The 22,607-nt window shown below is 31.2% G+C and overlaps 2 long non-coding RNA genes across 3 annotated transcripts; one reads left to right on the top strand and one right to left on the bottom strand.

The window, feature by feature from the left end:
* Nucleotides 1–326: 326 nt before the first annotated feature.
* LOC139496243 (uncharacterized) lies at nucleotides 327–5,591 on the bottom strand. Its single transcript, XR_011657571.1, has 3 exons — nucleotides 5,472–5,591; nucleotides 1,875–2,005; nucleotides 327–698 (listed from the first exon to the last, which is right to left on the bottom strand). It is a non-coding gene; the product is annotated as an uncharacterized lncRNA (long non-coding RNA).
* Nucleotides 5,592–5,774: 183 nt separating this feature from the next.
* Nucleotides 5,775–15,349, top strand: LOC139496244 (uncharacterized). 2 transcript variants are annotated; one of them, XR_011657573.1, is made up of 4 exons: nucleotides 5,775–5,930; nucleotides 12,030–12,164; nucleotides 13,995–14,061; nucleotides 14,923–15,349. It is a non-coding gene; the product is annotated as an uncharacterized lncRNA (long non-coding RNA). The 2 variants fall into 2 exon arrangements; XR_011657572.1 differs by having other exon boundaries at nucleotides 13,995–14,065.
* Nucleotides 15,350–22,607: the final 7,258 nt, after the last annotated feature.

Genomic DNA, 22,607 nt, shown 5'->3' with positions numbered 1-22,607 from the left:
TATTAAATATGCGTTACAAAACGCATGAAATATTTCACATGTGTAAAACATGTGTAAATACAAACTCATGTAAAATACATGTTTTACATGCGTTTTACATGAATTTCAAAATTATATTTTTTTTATGACTGATTTTTTATCTTTGGCTTATTTTTATTTAGTTTTGTAGTGGAAATTAACAATTTATAAATGAAAGACATGATTGGAACCCCTCCTTTATCCTTGGTTGGGAAACCCCTTTAAAAAATGGGCTTTTGGCTGGATCCGCCACTGAAGAATGTAATAACTTGAAAGTTTTAAAAATAAATGTAAATTACAAAAACATGTCTGCCTAAAGTATTTAATATTTTAATTTCAAAGCATTTTGTTAAGCTTGAATAGACAAAATTTACACATAGTTAAAATGAAATGCTGTAAAGTATGTAGATGAATTAATGTGTTAACTGACTAAATATACATTGTGATATTTGATATGCTGTCATTTATTGTCTTTTCCTTTACTTCTCATCATTGATGTCCTCCAATAGAAGCATGAGAGTATTATCTGACACAAGTTTGGTAAATTCTATATTTTGATTCAGTTTATATTAAAGTTCTATTCGTCACAGTCCTGTTGCTACAAATGACTGGAACTGCTTCCTAGCAGAGTTACTTCTCCTTTTTAATTTGCCCATTACATTTCCGTGTGACAATTTCTTCTGTAAACATAAAAAAGGTGATTAAGTAAAAAGACATTTGTGATGTTTATATAAGAGATGTTGAATTTCACAAGAACTGAATGTAACTGAAAGTTAAAAGTTCACGAAAGGCAAATATATACTGAACATTCTTATGAAAAAAATGCGCAAAATCAACAAGTTATTATACTTGAAATAATAACAAATGCAGTTTTCTAAAGCAGCTTAACTCCTGCAAAAAAAGCTAATCTGCAACATTTATTGAACTCATCCATGACTTTGGCTTGCCAAACTAACCTTTGAATTTGATAAAAAAATTACAAAAACAAACATGAAGTTGAACAATAGGATTGAGATTGACAATGCAATTTTCATTATACTTTCCATTTTAAAGGGGAACTATTAATTCCTGTAAAAATAGTTTCTTAGCACTTAATTTTTAAACTAGAAAAAGTCAAACACCTTCCTTTTTAACAGAATTTCAATGCATAATTGACCAAAGCTGATTATTTAACTGGTCTTAGCAAAGGTGGATTTAGAGTGGGGCCAGGTAAACATTTGGTTGATTATATAGGGAATCACTGAAGCATGACCGGAGCAGCGCCCTCTTTGGCAGTCAGTGGCCTCCTACTTATGAACAAATGATGAAAATTTCTAAAATCCTACAACTCACATAGGCTTGAGAGAGCTCACAATGCTATTTTCCATATCATTTATATTTCCAAGTGGCAACATGTTTACAAACTACTATTATTTAACTTCACCAAAACATTGTATGGGAAAGAGAATGTGCAAACATGAAAAAAAAACTGGATAAAATGAAAACTTGTTGCATTTACTTTATCCCTGCAATGTGTTGTTTTGCAAGACAAAATTTTAAAAAGATGAAAAAGTACTAACCTAACTAGATATGCAAATGCAGTGAAAAATTTGCGGCTAGCATATAGACATAATATAGGACAGATTTTTTCTGTAAAATTCCTGTTGCATATATTCATACCTTCTTCAGATGAAGGATAATTTATAGCATGGCACATTTGGTATTAACTTTCAGTAAGCAAAATATTTACCACTTGATATCTCTTCAGATTTATTGTTTGTTGGGATGCTGTCCCACTAAAATATCCTTTACACATTATTTTATTCAAAAACAGATTAACTATTAAACAAAAGTTATTGCAGAATAAAACTTCTTACCTGATGAGTCCATTTTTTCTCCAGTGTCGATTACAAGTACATTTCCTTTTCTTTTCTTTGGTCACGTTTTTTAAACAGTGTCTTCTGTCCCAAAAGTTTTTTGTTATTGCATGTATTGACTTGCTTGGAAACTTTAATAAAAAATATATCAGTTATAGATAATTAAACATGTGAAACAAAAATTGTAAAACGAATTTCTCTGATAATTACCTTTATACATATATATATGTGTACGGGAAAACATGGTTTATATATAATGTTTGAGTTTTTATTAGCTTTTAATGAGCTTTCATTAACTGAAAGTACTATTAAGTTTTGATTGTTTGTCTTCATGTTAGAATTTTTTAGCTTTGTACCAATCCAATGAATCAAAACAATTTCTAACCGATTTCACCACTTTGTTCCTCTTTTGTGCTGTTACACAACAGTCACAACATTCTATTTATGCCTGTTCCAAGTCCGGATGAAATTTAGTTGTTGTTTGATGCAGTCTGCCATATTTGATTTATTTTGGCAAATCATTTTACATTTTGTCATGTCAAGCCTTGATGAGGGGGGGGGGGGGGGGGCAAGGGGTTTAACTGTTATGCTGTTATGGGGCAATTTAATTCTTTGTTATCTGTTATTCTGAAAATATATTTGCTGTTAGCTGTTATTGTCTTATTCATTGTTAGCTGTTATTGGACTATTAGGTTTTTTGTTATCTGTTATGGTGATAATATATTTGCTGTTAACTGTTATTGAAAATTGGAATGTTAGAATTTTTTTGACAGCCCATATTCGGTAGAAATTGAAGATTATTGGACATTGGGGTCTATACCACTAGTAATATGGTGGTCCCGTATTCGGCGAAGGATTTCATTAATATATACCAATCACAGATCAACACATAAACATATTAATATCATTGAAATCCAGGACAATTACAGTATATCTTATGATTATCCTTTGTAATAAAATCCATTTTTTTATGAACATGTAGCTTGCTGTTAGGTGTGAGCCAAGGCTCCATGTTGAACGTTGAAGGCTGTTTTTTTTTTTTACTTACAATGGTTTACTTTTATAAATTGTTACTTGGATGGAGATTTGTCTCATTGGCACTCATACCACATCTCGCTTTATCTATGTATTTAGAATTTTCTTTTTGTATGGGGATAATGTTCCTTGTTTCCCATACGTTCATATTAAATTCGAGCATTTCTTAATATGACAAAAAGGAAAGTATATGGCCAGGGATATCTGATGAGGATCTCAATTAAGAACTACATGGAGGTCTCTACTACCAGTTAACATTTTATATAATAAAGTACACAGACTTAGATCTGTGATTCTCTTCAAAGCAGAACCAAATACATTGTACAATGAAAGTTCAAACCATGTACTGGGTTCCGAAGCTGCACATAACTCATTACAAACAAAGATGTATTTCGTCTTTAAGCCATTGTTCCACTACTATAAACTATGTATTCTACTTACTAGTACACTTGGTACACTCAAAAACCTGATAATAAGATGTTCTAATGAGGACTTTGAAAATAGCAAGGACGTATATTAGTTATACGTCCTTGAAAATAGTGGAATAATTGGAGTGTCAAAATTATTTTGAAGTACTTGATAAATTGCATGCTTATAATTTGTGCTTTTGATTTTTCTACCCTATATACCACTGTGACTCGTAGTCTAATTAAGAAAAAAAAAAATCCCACACCTCATGCATTGAACGTGCATTTAAAAAAAAATCAGAATGCAAACATATATACATGTATTCAAACTCTTTCAGGTCATTTTTTAGTAATAACAAACAAAAGAACTATGTCAATTGGACCTGCTTTGATACCATTACTGCCCTTAATTTTTTACTAGATATCATTTTTGTCTGCTATGGAGTTTACGTATATTGTCAAGCTATCAGTTTTCCAATGGGAAATAACTGTGCACCACTTATTGCTGACCTGTTTCTGTTTTGTTATGAGTTACAATTAATGAAAAAATACAGCAACGGAAGGGATTGTGCTTGATTTTCATATGATGGAGACATAATCTTTCAATCAGTCCAGGACCTGACTTATTTTAATATTTTATTTACTGTTATCTGTTTTGGTCCATTTTAATTCCTTGTTATCTGTTATAAGCCAAATCAATTTGCTGTTATGCTGTTATTGGGACCCCCCTTGCCCCCCCTCTTGATGGCCTTTTATACATTTTTTGTAGCTGACAGTATGAGCTTTGTTCATTGTTAAAGGTATTAAGATGTCCTATATAGATGTTTAAATCCAGTTCATATAAACATTAGTAGATAGTAATCTCATAGGCAATCATACTACATTGATCTCCTTATTTTCAATATTATTATTCAAAATTGTATTATTTTTAACACATTTATAATTAGTCACAAGGAATATAACTCAAGTTACAATCTAATGTAGCTTAGTTAATAAAGCTGCCAGTGTAGTGTGCATTCCAACACAAAAATGTATATATCTTAATTTGTTTAACACTGTGTCTGAATTCTAGTCATTTTGCCATGTTTGGAAACCTGGTCAAATGGGCACCTAAGCCACCTTTGATAGTTAATATGGCATAACAAGTCAAATCCGCCCCTTCTTAATTCGGGTAACCCGCAGTAGTTAAGTCCATACCCAAAATTAATATTATGTTTTGCAAGTGAACTGTTGAAGACTCCCATAACAGTGGCGGATCCAGAACTTTTCCTAGAGGGGGGGGGGGGCTGACTGACCTAAGGGGGGCCTGCTCCAGTCATGCTTCAATGATTCCCTATATAATCAACCAAATTTTTCCCTTTCGTGGATCCGCCTATGCATAATTGTTTTATAAACTATCTAATATAATTGAACTGATCCTTAATCCTCCTTTGAAAAAGGAACCATATTTTCACAGGTAGAATCTAGGTGCTCTATTTATATACAGTGTTGTTTCTCCATCTACAATTGGACATTTAACCAAATTTACATGATCTTGTGTGCTCTCTGCATAAACAATCAATGGAGCCACAATAGATCTGCATGTTCCTACTGGAACCTATATTTATTATTATAATGAACTTTTATTTCATGACAACTGCACAATACTAGCAAATAATAGTATTTATTGTTTTCAAGTATACAGGTAAAAGCATAGGCGGATTCACCCCCCACCCCCCCTATTTTGTGGGAAAAATTTGGTTGATTATATAGGGAATCATTGGAGCATGACTGGAGCAGGCCCCCGTTAGGTCAGTCAGCGCCCCCCCCCCTAGAAAAAGTTATGGATCCTCCACTGAAAAATCAGGAAAATCAGGAAAGGCAGATTATCAAAAAAAAAAAATCAATGATAAAATTTCTTTTTATCCTCATCTGTATATCCTGCAGTAGAGAAGAGAACTAATAATTACTTTCAAATTAAAGATGAAAACCGTTTTTAATATCAGGTGACAGTTAAAAAATCAATTGCAGAAATGTCATGAAAAAAGGTGCCGATTTGACTTTAATAAGGTGACGAATTACCATGCAGGTGCCCGTGTGTTTTGTGTCCAGTAACATTATTTAGAAATTACAGAGTTTTTTCATGTTAATTAATTCACCGTATCGATATACTTACACTGAGTGAGTCTTTGAAAAATTGTTCATTCTGTTAGGTACATAGTGGCAAGTGATAGTCATACCGTATTTTATTTATAAGTTGTACAAAAATAACCGCGGGAAATACCATTACACTGGCATGGAGACGCAGAGAAAATTATGGAATCCACATTCATATATTTTTTTTAAGGTCCAATCGGTTATATTCAAATATTAATCATGTTTACTTGTTTTTATTACTTATAAATCTACGCATGGATTTTAATCATTTAATGCCGTTTAAATGGAATTTTTAATGCTTCACCTTTGGATTAATATTAGCCCGTACGGTTCACCCGGAAACGAGCGTTCAGACAGACGACACTGATATTGACATCATGATTCGTGAAGCAAAACGCAAATTTTATGGAAGATATGAGATGCAGCTAGGACAAATTATGTAGGATATCTTCAATCTAGGACACTAAAGACAAGATGGGTAAGAATTCAACTTAATATTTTATTCGATTAACATTTCACGAAGGATTTTTAAATGCCATTTCCAAAACTGATTTATTTATCCACAGGACTCAGAAGTTTGAAATCCTATCAATAACGGGGTAAACATACACCAAACTTGAATATCACAGTAGAGCTTCACTCGAATCAATCTTCTGTGATTTATCCAGTTTTAGTAAATTATAAAGACATGCACGAACTTAAGTTAAGACCGTAAAGTAGAACCACTAGATGACCATTTAGGCTATACCATTTATGCTTACACTTATGCTTACACTTCCGTAGTCCAAATAATTATGACATCTTGAAAGGCTATTATATTTTTTTCTTTGACGAAGTAACGCTTAAGAAAGGAAATATATATAACAGCCTTTCAAGACGTCATAATTATTTGGACTAACACTTCCGGAGCACCCGCGATCACCCCTTGTTTTTGGTGGGGTTCGTGTTGTTTATTCTTTAGTTTCCTATGTTGTGTCGTGGGAACTATTGTTTGTCCTTTTCATTTTTAGCCATGGCGTTGTCAGTTTATTTTCGATTTATGAGTTTGACTGTCCCTCTGGTATCTTTCGTCCCTCTTTTATCTGTTTATAACCATTGAAATGTATATGTCTCTTTAATTTGATAACTACATTTTTTGGTAGCGAGTGAAACCGGAGTGAGGTTAACACTGGCTTCGTAATATTCCTGTTGTCTTCCCAAGTTCTGAGATAAACTATCAAAGCACGTAAACAATAAGATGTTTATTTAAAAGACATATATATAAATGGTTGAATATAAGTTATATACATGTACAATACCATAAATATACAGTGGGGCTGCCGCTAGTCTACTTGTTAATGTTATTGTAACAGTCCCTAAAGTGGGAGCCATAGGATGAGCGTCCTCTCAATTCAAATCCTATTAGTAAACTCGCCTGAACCCAATGAGTGACATCATACTTATAGTTCCTAGCTAGGGACAAAGAGTCCAATAGGGTTTGGAAGTCTGGCAAGATCAAAGTCCTGACAAGAATAATAACTTGGCAGGTGCCGGTCTTGGGAGAAAGAGTTACGGAACTATAACTGTATAAGTAATACATTTGTACTTAAGACATACCTGCCAACTTTTCAAAATGCCCATGGGGGTTTTACGTGCAAGATGGCTATAGTGTAAAACAATGTAGTCCTACAAAACCTTCAAATACATTTTAAAGTTGTTTTTTGGCTTCTCCTTACTTTAACAAGCCTATGGCCATTTTGATTTTAAAATTAATTGTTTTGTTAAAAATTATGGACAAAATTGATCTTTCAAAATTATTTTTTGGAGCCTTCATGGGGGAAATCCCCCACAAATAGTGACAGTTGGCAGGTATGCTAACAATACATGTACATAACACCAGACTATAGGATTGTGAAAACAAGTGACCTAGCAGAAAATGAATATCCTGGTCTGGTTTCTCAATCTGGGGTGACTGGTAAGAACACATTCATAAATCATGGGCTTTAAGGAATCTTATTTAAGAATGTCATATCAAATTAAAATTTTCAGAGAATTGGATTATAAAATAACAGAACCAGGTGCTCTGCAGGGAGCAGCTTTCTACGACCAGCTGAGGGTGAACCATGAATAGTTGGGGCTAGTATCATGAGTATTGACACAACATTCAAGCTTGATACAGGTCTGAATTTGGATTCTGATCAAATTTTTGACATACATGTAATATGAGTTTCTGACACTAAGCAAATGTCAAGATCTTACAAATCTATTGCGCAATATTGTGCAGTTAAAAATTTCTTTGTCATTTTTTTATTAAATCGCTATTGGTAGTAAAAGCTTGTCTGGCCTACTAAACAAGCCCCTGTGAACCACTAAAAAACAATAAATTAAGCAGCTTTGACTCCATAATAAATGAGATGCTCAAGCGCAGCCAATCATATCTGCTTAAATGTTTTGTAAAGATATTTAACATGTTTAACAATGTCAATATTAATGAATGTATTAACAACAGGAAAATTTCCTGAAATATGGGCTAAAGGATTTATTGTCCCATTACATAAAATCGGATCTAAAGATTACCCATCAAATTTTAAGAAGCATTACGATAGGAAGTTGTGTAGGAAAACTCTTTTTAAAAATACTCAATAATAGATAAGAATAGTTCATATAAACTATAAGAAATATAGTTGGTCCAAAGTGGACAATGCTCATTGTTGAACGCTGTATGGTGACTATGGTTGTTAATTTCTGTGTCATTGGCAATCATATCACATCTCCTTTTTTAGAGGACGACTGCAAGTTCTGGTGGATGGTCTTAGAAAAATATCATAACATGTACATGTATACCAGTATGATAGAAAAAAACATTTCTCCGATTAGTAACTGTGTGGATGATGAATAAATGACAGGGATTTTAACCTCACTGCAATAATATATAATATTGTAGCACTTGGTACAATCACTTTTTAAACGACCGCAAAAATTAAAAAAAATTTGGTCGTATATTGGTATCACGTTGGCGTCGTCGTCTGCGTCGTCGTTGTCATCCGAATACTTTTAGTTTTCACACTCTAACTTTAGTAATTTCAAGTGAATGGAAATCTATGAAATTTTAACACAAGGTTTATGACCACAAAAGGAAGGTTGGGATAGATTTTGGGATCTTTGGTCCCAACATTTTAGGAATTAGGGGCCAAAAAGGGCCCAAATAAGCATTTTCTTGGTTTTCGCACTATAACTTTAGTTTAAGTAAATAGAAATCTATGAAATTTTGACACAAGGTTTATGACCACAAAAAGAAGGTTGGGATTGATTTTCGGAGTTTTGGTTCTAACAGTTTAGGAATTAGGTGGTCAAAAAGGGGGCCCAAATAAGCATTATTCTTGGTTTTCGCACAATAACTTTAGTATAAGTAAATAGAAATCTATGAAATTTAAGCACAAGGTTTATAACCATAAAAGGAAGGTTGGGATTGATTTTGGGAGTTTTGCCCCAGCAGTTTAGGAATAAGGGGCCAAAGGGTCCAAAATTAAACTTTGTTTATTTCGTCAAAAACTGAATAACTGGGGTTCTTTGATATGCCGAATCTAACTGTGTATGTAGATTCTTAATTTTTGGTCCCTTTTTCAAATTGGTCTACATTAAGGTCCAAAGGGTCCAAAATTAAACTTAGTTTGATTTTAACAAAAATTGAATCCTTGGGGTTCATTGATATGCTGAATCTAAAAATGTACTTAGATTTTTGATTATTGGCCCAGTTTTCAAGTTGGTCCAAATCGGGGTTCAAAATTAAACTTTGTTTGATTTCATCAAAAATTGAATAAATGGGGTTCTTTGATATGCCAAATCTAACTGTGTATGTAGATTCTTAATTTTTGGTCCTGTTTTCAAATTGGTCTGTACATTAAAGTCCAAAGGGTCCAAAATTAAACTAAGTTTGATTTTAACAAAAAATAATTTCTTTGGCTTCTTTGATATGCTGATTCTAAACATGTACTTAGATTTTTGACTATGGGCTCAGTTTTCAAGTTGGTCCAAATCAGGATCCAAAATTATAATATTAATTATTGTGCAAATTAGCAAGAAATTTTCAATTGCACAGTATTGTGCAATAGCAAGAAATCTTCAATTGCACAGTATTGTGCAATAGCAAGTATTTTCAATTGCACAGTATTGCGCAATAGCAAGAAATATCTAATTGCACAATATTGCGCAATAGCAAGAAATATCTAATTGCACAATATTGCGCAATAGCAAGAAATTTTCAATTGGAGTTATTTTCTTTGTCCAGAATAGTAGTTGAATCAACTTAAATCATTGTTTTATACAATATACAATATATATTCACTTTTACTACCAACTGATAAATTAAAACAATCTTTACCATTCAGTGATAACAAGCACTTTTTTTACATTTTAATATTTTATGATGTATTTAAATGAGTAGTTATTGTTGCAAACTCCATTAGAAATTTGAATTGAGATCAGTTTTGGAATAAGGGAAAGGGGGATGTGAAAAAAAAAATTGGGGGGGGGGGTCAATTTTTCTCATTTCAGATTTCATAAATAAAAAGAAAAGTTCTTCAAACATTTTTTTGAGAGGATTGATATTCAACAGCATAGTGAATTGCTCAAAGGCAAAACAAAAATTTTAAGTTCATTAGACATGTTAGACCACATTCATTCTGTGTCAGAAACCTATGCTGTGTCAACTATATAATCACAATCCAAATTTAGAGCTAAATCCAGCTTGAATGTTGTGTCCATACTTGCCCAAACCGTTCAGGGTTCAACTTCTGCGGTCTTATAAAGCTGCGCCCTGCGGAGCATCTGGTTATCGTTATACTATGGTTTGTTTTAATACAAAAATGTATATAAAATATTAATACAACTGTTCAAAATATATAGCATGATATTCCCTCAACCAATATAGTGAGATCAGTATAATATACACTTCTTAGTTTTATTATTTGATTGACATGAATTGTTTATACTGATATCTGAAATATTTGCCATTGAGACATTATGCAGACTGCCTTATGTAGGCATTAAAAATTTAAGGGACTGTTGGTCCATCTTTCAGTATTACATTGGATGATGATTCATTTTTTGTTTCCTTGTGTTAACTTTAGTTTGCAATTGCCTCATGCAAAGGATTAGGTCCAGTAAGACCCCTTTTTGGCCCCAAAATATAGCAGTTTTACAAAATTGTTTAGATGTAAACTTCTAGTTATTCATCGGAAAGTAGAATGCTACTGCTACATTAATGTGGGCTGTTTTCAACAATACAACACACATGTATATATCGGGTACTAGCATCATTAAGTCATGCTAAATTACTGAAATCTTCACAATTTTAGAATTTTAGTTAAATTTTAGACGTTTTTTTGTCTTGAATGAAAGTGGCCGCATTGGTGTCCATTCTTAAAAATATTGAAAAGTAAGTTGTATTTGATGATAACACATAACATATATAAAGGTTGAGGATGAACACGAATCAGCCATTTCAATTAATATTTTATAGTGTGTCTTTCTATGTTGTGATGTTACACTATTGTTTCAGATAAGGGTGAAGGTTTGGTACCATTTAAAAGTTTAAACCCCCTGCAATTGTGTGTCACCTGTCCTTAGTCAGGAATCTGATGTTTAGTAGTTTTCGTTTGTTGATGTAGTAACTAAGTTCATAAGTTTTTCTCGTTTCTTCTTTTTATAAGCCCATTTATGTGAGTACATATGTATTACATGTTGTATTATGGTATACCGTTGTCTGTCTGTCCATGGTCAACATGTTGGACATTAACTCATAAATGCTTTAACCATTATGCATAAAACTTCGGTGAATTGTTTATATCTATTGACATGAGCTGCCTTTCATTTTTTATAAGGTTTAGATTTTAAGTTTCTGAGTAACAGGGTTGTTCATAAAAAAAGGTGATTTTCCAGTTTTTAGTCAATAACTCAATAACGTTTTCTCCTACTTGCAAGAAATTTTGGTGAATTGTTTATATCTGTTGACATGAGATACCTTACAATTTTTATAATTTTAGATATTGGGTTTTTGAGTTACCAGATTTTATTCATAAAAAGATGGGGAATTGTTCCAGTTTTCGGACAATAACTCAAAAATACTTTCAGCAGCTGTTGTCGTGAAATTTTGTGAATTGTTTATAGCTTTGATGGAAGCTCCTTTTAGAATTATAAAATTTTAGATTTTACATTTCAGAGTTGTGGCATGGGGTTTTATTCATTAAATAAAGGGGATTTTCCAGTTTTGGACAATAACTCAAAAATGCTTGCAGCAATTCTCATTGGATGGTTTTACTCTAGTAGTAATTTTTTGGGCCCTTTAAAGCTTGCTGTGCATTGTGAGCCAAAGCTCTATGTTGAAGACTGTACTTTGACTTTTAATGGTTTTACTTTTACATGTTTTATAAATTGTGACTTGGATGAAGAGTTGTCTCATTGGCACTCATACCACATCTTCTCATATCTATCATCTTCATTTTGGCTTTCACATGAACACATGTGTCTGTAATTGTAAAGTAATATGAAAATAGTTTCTGTAAAATTTTTATGAAATGGATTTCTTTTTATCCTATAGGCTAGTTATCAAATTTGACCTCCCCTAGTTTGTCAGGAAGGTACATGTACATGGATGTTTAAAAAATTCCACAAATGGTGAAGAAAATGGCAAGGGAAGACACCTAGTAAACGTTTCAAGTACAATTCAGCAATGGTAAGTATATTTTTTGTATGGTGCAAGATTTTTTTGCTGTGTTGAAAACAATTTGTGGCCTTCCGTTGTTTTTTGCTCTTTGTCAGACTTACTTTATTGAATATATATATGTACTTTGTAAGACAACTTGCTTTCAATACATTATGTATGCTGAAACTTTATTACTATATATTAAGGTAACTTTGCTGTTACAGTCTTTGCCAAACTGAAATTTGAACTTTTCTACTATACATTCAATTAAAACATCTTGAAAGTTCTTTCTGTCTGAATTGTGTCTGAGACTTGTTGGTAAGACAGAGTTTGGGATTCACTGCTGTTACAAATAGTAAGGAGAATTTATTAAAAAAAGATATTATTAGTTACATAGTGTGTTAGTGACCTAATATGATATATACAGGGTCAGTAAATTCCATATGGGGTGAGAGCGAAGCTCGAACCCCATATGAAATTTACTTACCCTGTATATATCATATTAGGTCACTAGCACACTATGTAACGAATTTATCTTACCGACTATCTTTATGTGTTGAATTTAGACTAAAGTTGTCTTATTTGCTTTCATAACACATCTCCTTATTTCTGTAATAAAGTGTTCAGGTGTTCAATTTTAAGAACCTACTTCAATTGATATGCACTAAAAAAACTAATGTAAACGATAGATATTTATAATAAACAACCTTGATATAACAATATTAAAAAGAGCTTTCAATATTTGAAATAATCAAACAGTGCCTAAGTCGCAAATTCACTACTAACCTAATATTGAAATAAGCCCCGCCTCCCTACTAACCTAATATTGAATATACACGGTCTCCACGAGGTCGCTTTTAACCAATCATATTCCTAGAAATGTATAGGAGGTAAGATAAAATGCAATAGAGAAACAACTGATAACTTATAAGGGGTATACTATACATGGTATATATCAATGAATCAACATTAGTAAATACACAGCGAAAAAAAAAGAAACACATACAATTGCAAGATGGCCCCTCATGGAAAATTGACCATCAGGTCAAAATACAGCTATGGCAATTTAACCCCCTTGTATGGAAAATTGAACATTGGGGTAAAATATAGATTTTGGCTTACAAAAAATGTATATCTCTGAAAACAAAGCATTTAGAGCAAATCTGACATGGGGTAAAATTGTTTAACCAAATATTATGAAACTTACACACCCTGATAATATCAACTAAATGCAGATCAAGTACAAATTTGGGTAGGTCACTTTTACTGTTCTGGAGTTATTTCCCTTATTATAACATTTTACCTATGCAAGAGGGGGCATCATCTGTGTCCCATGGAGATAAAAAAAAAAAAAAAAAATTATGAAAATGGACAAATCTGACATTTTGATAAACCAAATATTTATAGTAAATCTAGTGTTTTATTTAGAGATGTCTAAAAGAATGGAACATCATGATCCAGCATGTATTACAGCTGATTTCCTTATGCTTGCAAAGTAAAACTTTGGTTGGCTTGCTTGCTTTGTTTGTATAATTGTTTATACAAGCTTTGTGAATAAGATTGACATCTTTAAACAATATATATATAGCTATATAGGCATAGTTAAACCTGTATATATTATATTTGAATTCAATTGGGTGTTATCCTAATATGATTGTACAATATACAAACAAAGCAAGCAAGCTAACCAAAGTTTTGCTCTACATGCATTAGGAAATTAGCTGTAACCCTGTATGGAAAAACACTGTCATTGAGAGTGAATTGAAACTATGTGTACCTTTACCATGTTCATAATTAGTACAAAATGACATCTAATAAAGAATTAATTCAAAACTTAATTTTAATTCATTTATGTTACAGGAGTTTCTGGAAAGCCAAGCAAAACCAAAGGATATTTTCATAGAAAGGACTTCTGTAAGCAAAAAAAGTAGGTATGTGTATAAATATATTTATATTTATGTAATATTTGGAACGAGATTTTAAACAAAAATGTTTTAATCCTTGCTCTTCCAAACACATTGCAGTTGTTAAAGTTTCATGGGTTACCTATAAATGAATGAATGAAAAGTTTCAACTTAATTCTTATGGTTATAACACTTTAAAAACTGCTCGATTTTGTAAGTAAAAAGATCAGTTGTGGTTACATTTTGTATTGCAAGATTGTTTTTATTACAAATATTAATTGCTTCCAATTTTTAGCTACATATATTAAAGTTTAATATAAAAATAAGAAGATGTGGTATGATTGCCAATGAGTCATTACTCTCCACCAGAGACCATTGAAAAAGAATTTAAAAATTAGCAAAACTCATGCCAAATGTAAAATTAAAAATCATGTGTCTAAGACTTAAATATCAATCAGTAAACATCTAATTCATTTAGAGTCTAGAGAATAGACTGCCATTAATCATAGGATAAGGACATGATGTTGTACAATGCCAAAATATAGGTATCAACAGTTTGTAAAACTGGTCAACATACATATGTGTATAACAATAATGTTTAATTTGGTTTTTATTTACTGATAGCAAAATCAATATTTATATTTATAAAATACTTTCCAGTTTTATTCAAATATGTTGTTATATCAAAACGAGACAAATATAAAAAAGTAGATGTGGTATTATTGCCAATAAGACAACTCTCCACAAGAGACCAAAATGAGACAAAAAAGCATGTTTAAAAGTCACTGAGGATATGTCATTATTTTTAAAACTAGCAACTTACAGTATATGGGAATAAATCAAATTAAGTTTTTAAATGTATGAATGTAATTTATTTTTTTCAGATGAAGACAACTTCAAGAAGAGTGACATTTAGAAGATAGAACATTCTATTGATATTGTTATTATGACAACAACAAAAAAACATAAAAAGTTGTGTAACGTTTTGAGATTGCTGTATAAAATAAAAATAGAGTGAAATCAAATTTTTGGAAGTTTTTTGAAAAATTTATATTCTGCAACAACTAGACAACAGAGAAAAAAAATATGAATGAAATTCTTTAAAGTGGATTTATTGAATTTTTCATTTAACATGATTAAAAAAATAATACAATCTCAGATTTCTCAAGACATTGGTTATTATCAAACCGGCAAGGGACACAACTTCAAAATTGTATTTAAATTGATGCTAGAGGAAACATCTTATACACTTTTGGGGTTTTCCTTTTCATATTACATGCATAAGTCAACAAATGTGTTTGTCAAAGTTTAACCATACATTTGTAAGTAACATTTTAACAAAAATTGTCAAATACATGTACAACATTCCACAAAATCCATTTAAGACAATTTTGACCTCTTTTTAAAAGAGTTGTGGTATTACTGCCAATGAAACTACAGAGACAAAAGATTGTCGGTTTATATTCCATGAAATATTTCATATCATGGTCTTTTCAATCATCTTAGTGTCAAATGTACCTGATCAAGGTTTTAGAAACATGAAAATCATGTTACAGATATTTCTTTTGTTTATTGGTGTATTCAAACAGGAAAATTTTAAAGACTGATGAAAAGTGAAGTCTGGTCTGCAATATATGATTCTGATGTTGCTTGTCAAACATGTCAAAAGGAGATTTGTGGTCAAAATAACATGAAGAGATGTTGTATGATTGCCAATTGGACAACTATCCAACAGAGTCCAAATTAAACTGATTAAAGCAATTATATGTCCAGGGAACAGCCTTCAAAAGTAAACATAAGTCGTCTTGGTTGTGTGGAACATATGGAATGTGAACTAGTAAACTTGACAAAGGTTTTATGGATGACTTGGAATGTGAACTAGTAAACTTGACAAAGGTTTTATGGATGATTTGGAATAATATCTTATAATTTGTTTGAAATATGCATTATACGCATGTTTGTTACACACATGCTATACGCATCATTTAAAACGCATATTATACACATATTTCTTACAACACATGTTTAACGCATGATTTTGAAACATGCGTTTTACATCACATATATTTTTCATGTGTAAAACGCACGAATAACGCATGTTTTAAACATGCGTTTTACATAACATGTATTTTTCATGCGTAAAACGCATAAATAACGCATATTTAAAACATGCGTTTTACATAACATGTATTTTTCATGCGTAAAACGCATGAATAACGGATGTTTAAAGCATGCGTTTTACATGCGTGGTAGGAAAAAGACGTTTCCCATGCGTTACCAAACATATGTTTTACATATGTAAAACATGTGTAAAACATGCGTGGCACTTTTCCCTGTGTATAGTTTGTCTGTTGGTTTCTTTTTTTCATCATTAATAATTAACGTTTTCGACGTATGAGTTTGAATGATCATCTGGTAGCTTTATAGATTGTCATTGATTTATTATTAAACAAATTTTACATTATCACTAAGTATGGAATAGTAAGTTTATATTTTTGTCAATCATGTAGTTTCCATAGGCGCAATCAAACTCGTTATAAGAACAAAATAGTGACAACGAGAGAAAACCGAGAAAACCGAGAATGATTAGTAAATGATTTCACCTGCTGCAAATATATCTAGAATACTATCTGATCTAACTTGGATTCCTGCATATTGTAAACAATAGAAAAGACACAAGACTATACACTGTTGAATGAGAGAAAAGTGAAAAATAGCGTAGACTCAGCTAGAAATAAATAATGAAATTGAATTTTAAAATACTGTCCATATTCATTCGCGTTGAATAACTCACAAACCACTGAAAACATAACAGAAAAATGATTTTTATAACCACGATAAATATTTAAAACATGTTTGAGGTGTTGCGTCGATGTCAAAACCTAACATGGAAAAAATAATTCAAATAACGAAAATTCATAATTTGTTTGTCTCTTTGAACTTTGAACAGCCCTTACTATTAAAAATAAAAAAAAAATACAGTTATATGTAATTTCATAATTGTATTTAAAGAGATAACTTTAAATGGAACTGCAGGATTTAAAGGTGTGTAAAGTACATTATCTAAAAACAAACAGATGCTAGTTTGCATATGATGGAATACATTATCTAGAGAATATATTATTTTGGTATTTTTTCTGACAACTGAAGTATGTAAAAAAAAAAGCATACTCATTTGTAAGCCGTCCTAGACTGTTCAGGGTTTATTTATAGCAGCTTATTGGAAATAAAAGAGATAATTCATGACTGATTAAGCATGAGGGATTCGTGTCGCCTTACTTTAAAAACTGTGTTGGTTGCTTCAAAACAAATTTGATGATAAATAAGCAAAGTAAAAGTTGAAAAACAGTTTCATGCATTATTAAGACGATTCAAAAATTAAACAACTCAACAAGACCATGATTAATACGGGGAAAATGTAGATCAGTTTGCAGGGATGTATGTGATGGACATATATCATGTACTAGTATAAGACAGATGCTGATGCATGATTATCTGGCCTTGTAACACACTGAATTTCATAAATGTACTAGAACACAATTTGATCACATTTAAGTTCGTGTTTAGCAAAATGTGTCGCGTTTACACTATCGGATGTAATCTTGTCTCAACGTAGAAATTCACAGAATCAAAACTCTCAATTATTTAGCAAGTCTTTTCACAATGGAAAATAATTCTACATTTTACTAGAATAATAATGAACTTCGAGAATTTGTTTTGCGCAGCAGTTTTGTCTTAAAAAGACAATAAGCTTTATGCAGCATACATTATCAAGATATCATTGTTATTTCAGCTGTAAAACCAGTCGATGTCAAGAAAACGGAATCTAATTTTAATTTTATTTTACGTTATTCAAAAATCAATTATTATGTAAAAAAACCTCTTCATACTGGTTCTTGGTTTGTTTTTTTGTTTGTTTGTCTATGTTGATTTTTCAGGAATAGCTTTTTTGCGTTTTCTGTACTTTTTCTGCGTTAATCATTTGCCTTTTAGAGCTAGGCACAATGCTGTACAAGACAGAAATCTCTTCAAGGTTTGATTTTTCCCCCATATTCTAAGGCTCTTTTGCTATTTGAACATTTTACCTGATTGCTTCTGTTTGATTTGTCTTATTTTCATTGATAATACAAACATCGGTTATTCTAAAATTTCGATTCATATATAAAATAATTCTACCTATAAAGACCTGTATTCATCAGTCTAGACACTATAGGTTGCATTGCTGTAAATATTGACAATACAATTTCCCATAGGAACTCTTTTTTCGGATATAACTGTACCACTTTTACTTTGAAGATTTGAAAATAATCATATCCTAGAATGGAGAGGTCATATGCACTACTACTTTTTTCAAATGTCAAAATATAGGTATGTGAAGCATATTTACAACGTGCATATGCCCCGAACTTGTAAGAGTTTTAACTAATACTAAATTTTAAAACTACCCCTACTTCAACTGTAGGATTACCACAGATTTCAATTTAAACAATATGGATATGTATATGCACTGATAACATTCCCAAGTTATGTCTCTATGAGATGAATCATAGCGATCATAACTTGGAACCAGCATGTAAACAAAATTATTTATCTATGCATATTCTATATCTCCCCAAAAGAGGCGTAGTTTGCGAAACAACTGTATTTTCAAATTGCAACCTTCAAATGTATCAAGTTAAGTATGACTCCATTAGGGTAAACATACATTATATGCCGTGATGAGTATGCTATTCAACACTGTTGTATGTTTTAAGTATCATTGTTATTTTCCTTTCAGTTAATAAACCAGTTGATGATAGAACTACAAAATCTAATGGTAGGTTAATTTAGTAACTATATGCTTGTCCAACTAGCTCCTTATATTATGATTTATAATATGAAGGTCTTTAAAAAGATTGCTTGTTTTGTTTCTGAAAAAAAGAACGGAATAAATTTGGTGGTATTTGAACTTTTCAAAGCCATGTTTGTCACAGTGGTTAGAATTTGACAAACATGGACATATTCAGAGATGAGGATTTTTCAATATGTTACTTTATCTGCATTTTTGCCCAAATATCATTTCAATCCATAATTTGATAGTTACCATCTTAAAGAACACTGGTACAATGTCTTTTACATAGTTTAATCTGTAAGATACTGACAATGTTAACCGTAAACAATTATTATATTTCAACACAACAGTATGAATTTAACTCTTTGAAGACGTTTAATCATTCGACTTAAAAATAACCTTGCAAATAACAGTAGTATTTATATGCAAAATATTCTTATTCAACCATCCAAATTGCTTATGCCATTTATTTTGCTTCATTTTAGAAAATTATAATGTTTTGAGAGTAGGAAGGATAACTTTTTGATATTGCATGCGACTATTTATTTGACATCTTTTACAAAATATTACAGCAACGGAATATATTATATCTAACCATTTCAAATTTAACAGAAACATACAATTGGGCAAATTGGCATTACTCGAGATTGTTCAAACCTATTGACAATTTCTGATTTAGAAATATTTCAGAGGTTTCAATTTGTTTTATCCGTCTGCACTCGAAATGCTTTTTTAAATTCCATAACTACTACATCTGTTTGCTAACAACATGTTTTTGGTGTCATCATATCTAAGGAGATGATGTTTTACGTTAATCGAAACGATTAAAATGAACAACAAGACCGCAATCAAAATCGAAATCATGAAAGTAAGTTTCAACATTTTAAAAATTTCTTTCGTTTAACTCAAATACATTAATTTTATTTACAGTATAGCTTATTGTTCACAACCATTTATATATGGACAGAAGAGAAAAAAAGGATCATTTTACATATCTATAATGTTAAGATTGTCAAAACTTTTGACCTGTTCACTGTTCCGAGAACTTAATGCATTTGTTAACATGATATTTGATGGTATCAATGAATTAATAATGTATTGCAGTGCTATACCACACTTATCTTTGATTAATTTTCCAGCATAAATCATTACGAAAAATTGAAAATAATAAAATCCTTACCTAGTTAGTTGCTATATACATGCATGTATATGTTTGGTACTACGTTGTTATATTTCATTAATCTGCGACTTACGACAATTTGTACTTGGACTACTGAGACTATAAGATTTATTGTAAATGCTTACAATTCACGAAGCACAGATTTGTAACACGTTTTATTGTGTTTTCTCAAATTATAAGAATATGGTTATTTAATACTTCATCATAACATTTTGTGCGAGAGAACAAGTGATTGTTTGCCCATATTTTAAATCTCTGTTAAACATATTAAGGGTAAAAAAGAAAAAGATTCCGAATTACAACGAAATTGCAACATGTTCAAATTTGCAAGTCCTTTCTCAAACACATGAAACGAATTACAAACTGTCACATTTCTGACTTGTTATGGGCATTTCCTGATGCAGAAAGTAACCTTTTTATTAAGAGTCTAAAAATATTTGAACTTTATACAATTCCAATTTTTCTAAATCAAAATTAATTTTTTTGTGATAATTTCCCACTTTTTGCCAAAGTTTGCATAGGTTGCGGTGATAAACGATTACATGGGTTATTAACGATTCGTTTTCTTCCTACACATGGGAAGGCTAAACGTTTTTGTTATGACTTGTTTTCTTTGATTTTGACAGGATTAAAATAAAGAAACATAAGGAAATTTGAAGGGGTTCTGTGAAATTTCGTGTCTCGCCAGAAATTGCTGCTGTCAGTGTTTCATTGTAATGTGGACTTAAACAATGAATGCCTTAATCAATAAAATACAGGATTAAAAAAATTCAAAATGTTTCTTTGGATTCGATTTCAAGTCTTGAAGATTAGCATCTGTCGAAGTTTCATAACAATACATGAAAGTTTACAAATGTATCATATCAACAAAATTTATTCCAGACTATCTGTTAATCAGGCATAGATTACCTTAGCTGTATTTGGCAACACTTTTAGGAATTTTGGATCTCAATGCTCTTCAACTTTGTACTTTATTTGGCTTTTTTTTTTTTTTTTTTTTTTTTTAACTTTTTTGGATTCGAGCGTCACTGATGAGTCTTTTGTAGACGAAACGCGCGTCTAGCGTATATACAAAATTTAGTCCTGGTATCTATGATGAGTTTATTTATAAGTCTATCCATGAAAAAGAATTTGAATAGTGAAAACACATATTTTCAAATATTTTGACAAAGTGATTGAAGTTTAATAATATACATCCCTAAGACGAAGCTACAAAACATGGTTGAATTTAATACTCTTATCTGTCGTTTGATACCATATTGAATTTACTACATTTTTTCATATTGGTATGTGCATGGTGTTGCAATCCAATATGCAATACAGTAGTCCTGCCATTTAAAGTTATGCATGAACATCTTCATTTGTATGATAACTAACAAAATGTGCAATTTTTCTTGCTTTTACCATACTTTGATTAATTATGACAAAAACAAACAAAAAAAAAACAGTTAGTTGCTGAATTTATAGTTGCGCAATTTATGTTACCAGTTATATATGTTATTCTCTGTTCTATGTTGATAGATGAAACAGATGCATAACTATCAATTACAATATCACATTATTATTTTTACGCTTTGCTAACATTAATTTTATCGCGTTTGTACTGTAAAATATACTGGGAATTATATCTAGGGTTGTGTGTAGGACAATGTTTCAGGTTTACTACTGAGGCGTTTAATTTCGTTAATACCCTTTCGAAGAACAGTTTCAAAAGTATCAATTATTTTGTCTCTTAAGCAGTAGGAACATGCATATCATCAAGGAAGGGATTAATATATGTTTTTATGTCAATTTCAGGTGGCATACCAGTTGATGACAAAAGTACGAAATCTCATGGTATTTCATTTTTCTTTTCTGCTCTGTAATGCTAAATGATTGTTTTTCTCTTTGCGTGATACTCCTCTGAATCCAAAACATATATGTTTAGCTGTTAGTTACACCACGAGGTCAATCTGAATTCATGTCATCTGACATACGACACGAGTTGAATTATAATATTATCAAAATTACTTAACCAATGCATGGATAAAAACTAAATTAAATACTCTTTGTATTTTCTTTTACATTTAAATTGATTCAATAACGTATTATCGACAAGTAGTATTGCATTCAGTGACAGTTGATCACAATTAAATTGTCTTAAGAGTTTTTTGCCGATATTTACCTAATTTTTACATTAATTTACATTAATCACAGAGCATGTGGAGCGTGCATGAATATCAATAATGTGGTAATTTTTAAAAATTTCCTGTTTACAAAACTTTGAGGTTTTCGACAAACTAAGGATTTTTTTATCCCAGGCATAGATAACCTTATCTGGCACAACGTTTGGGCATTTTGGATCCTCAATGCTCTTCAACTTTGTACTTTTTTGGTTTTATAGATATTTTGATATGAGCGTCACTGATAAGTCGTTTGTAGACGAAACGCGCGTCTGGCGTACTAAATTATAATCCTGGTACCTAATGACAATAAATTATTATAATATTAGATTTCATATTCTCGAAATGTACATTTTGGATTAACTGTACAGTAGTGCAAATACACAAAATATCATG

This window comes from Mytilus edulis, chromosome 11, assembly GCF_963676685.1.
Source record: "Mytilus edulis chromosome 11, xbMytEdul2.2, whole genome shotgun sequence".
In the NCBI taxonomy this organism is placed as follows: domain Eukaryota; kingdom Metazoa; phylum Mollusca; class Bivalvia; order Mytilida; family Mytilidae; genus Mytilus; species Mytilus edulis.
The sequence above is the reverse complement of the archived record's forward strand: the minus strand, read 5'-3'. Positions and strand labels throughout refer to the sequence as shown.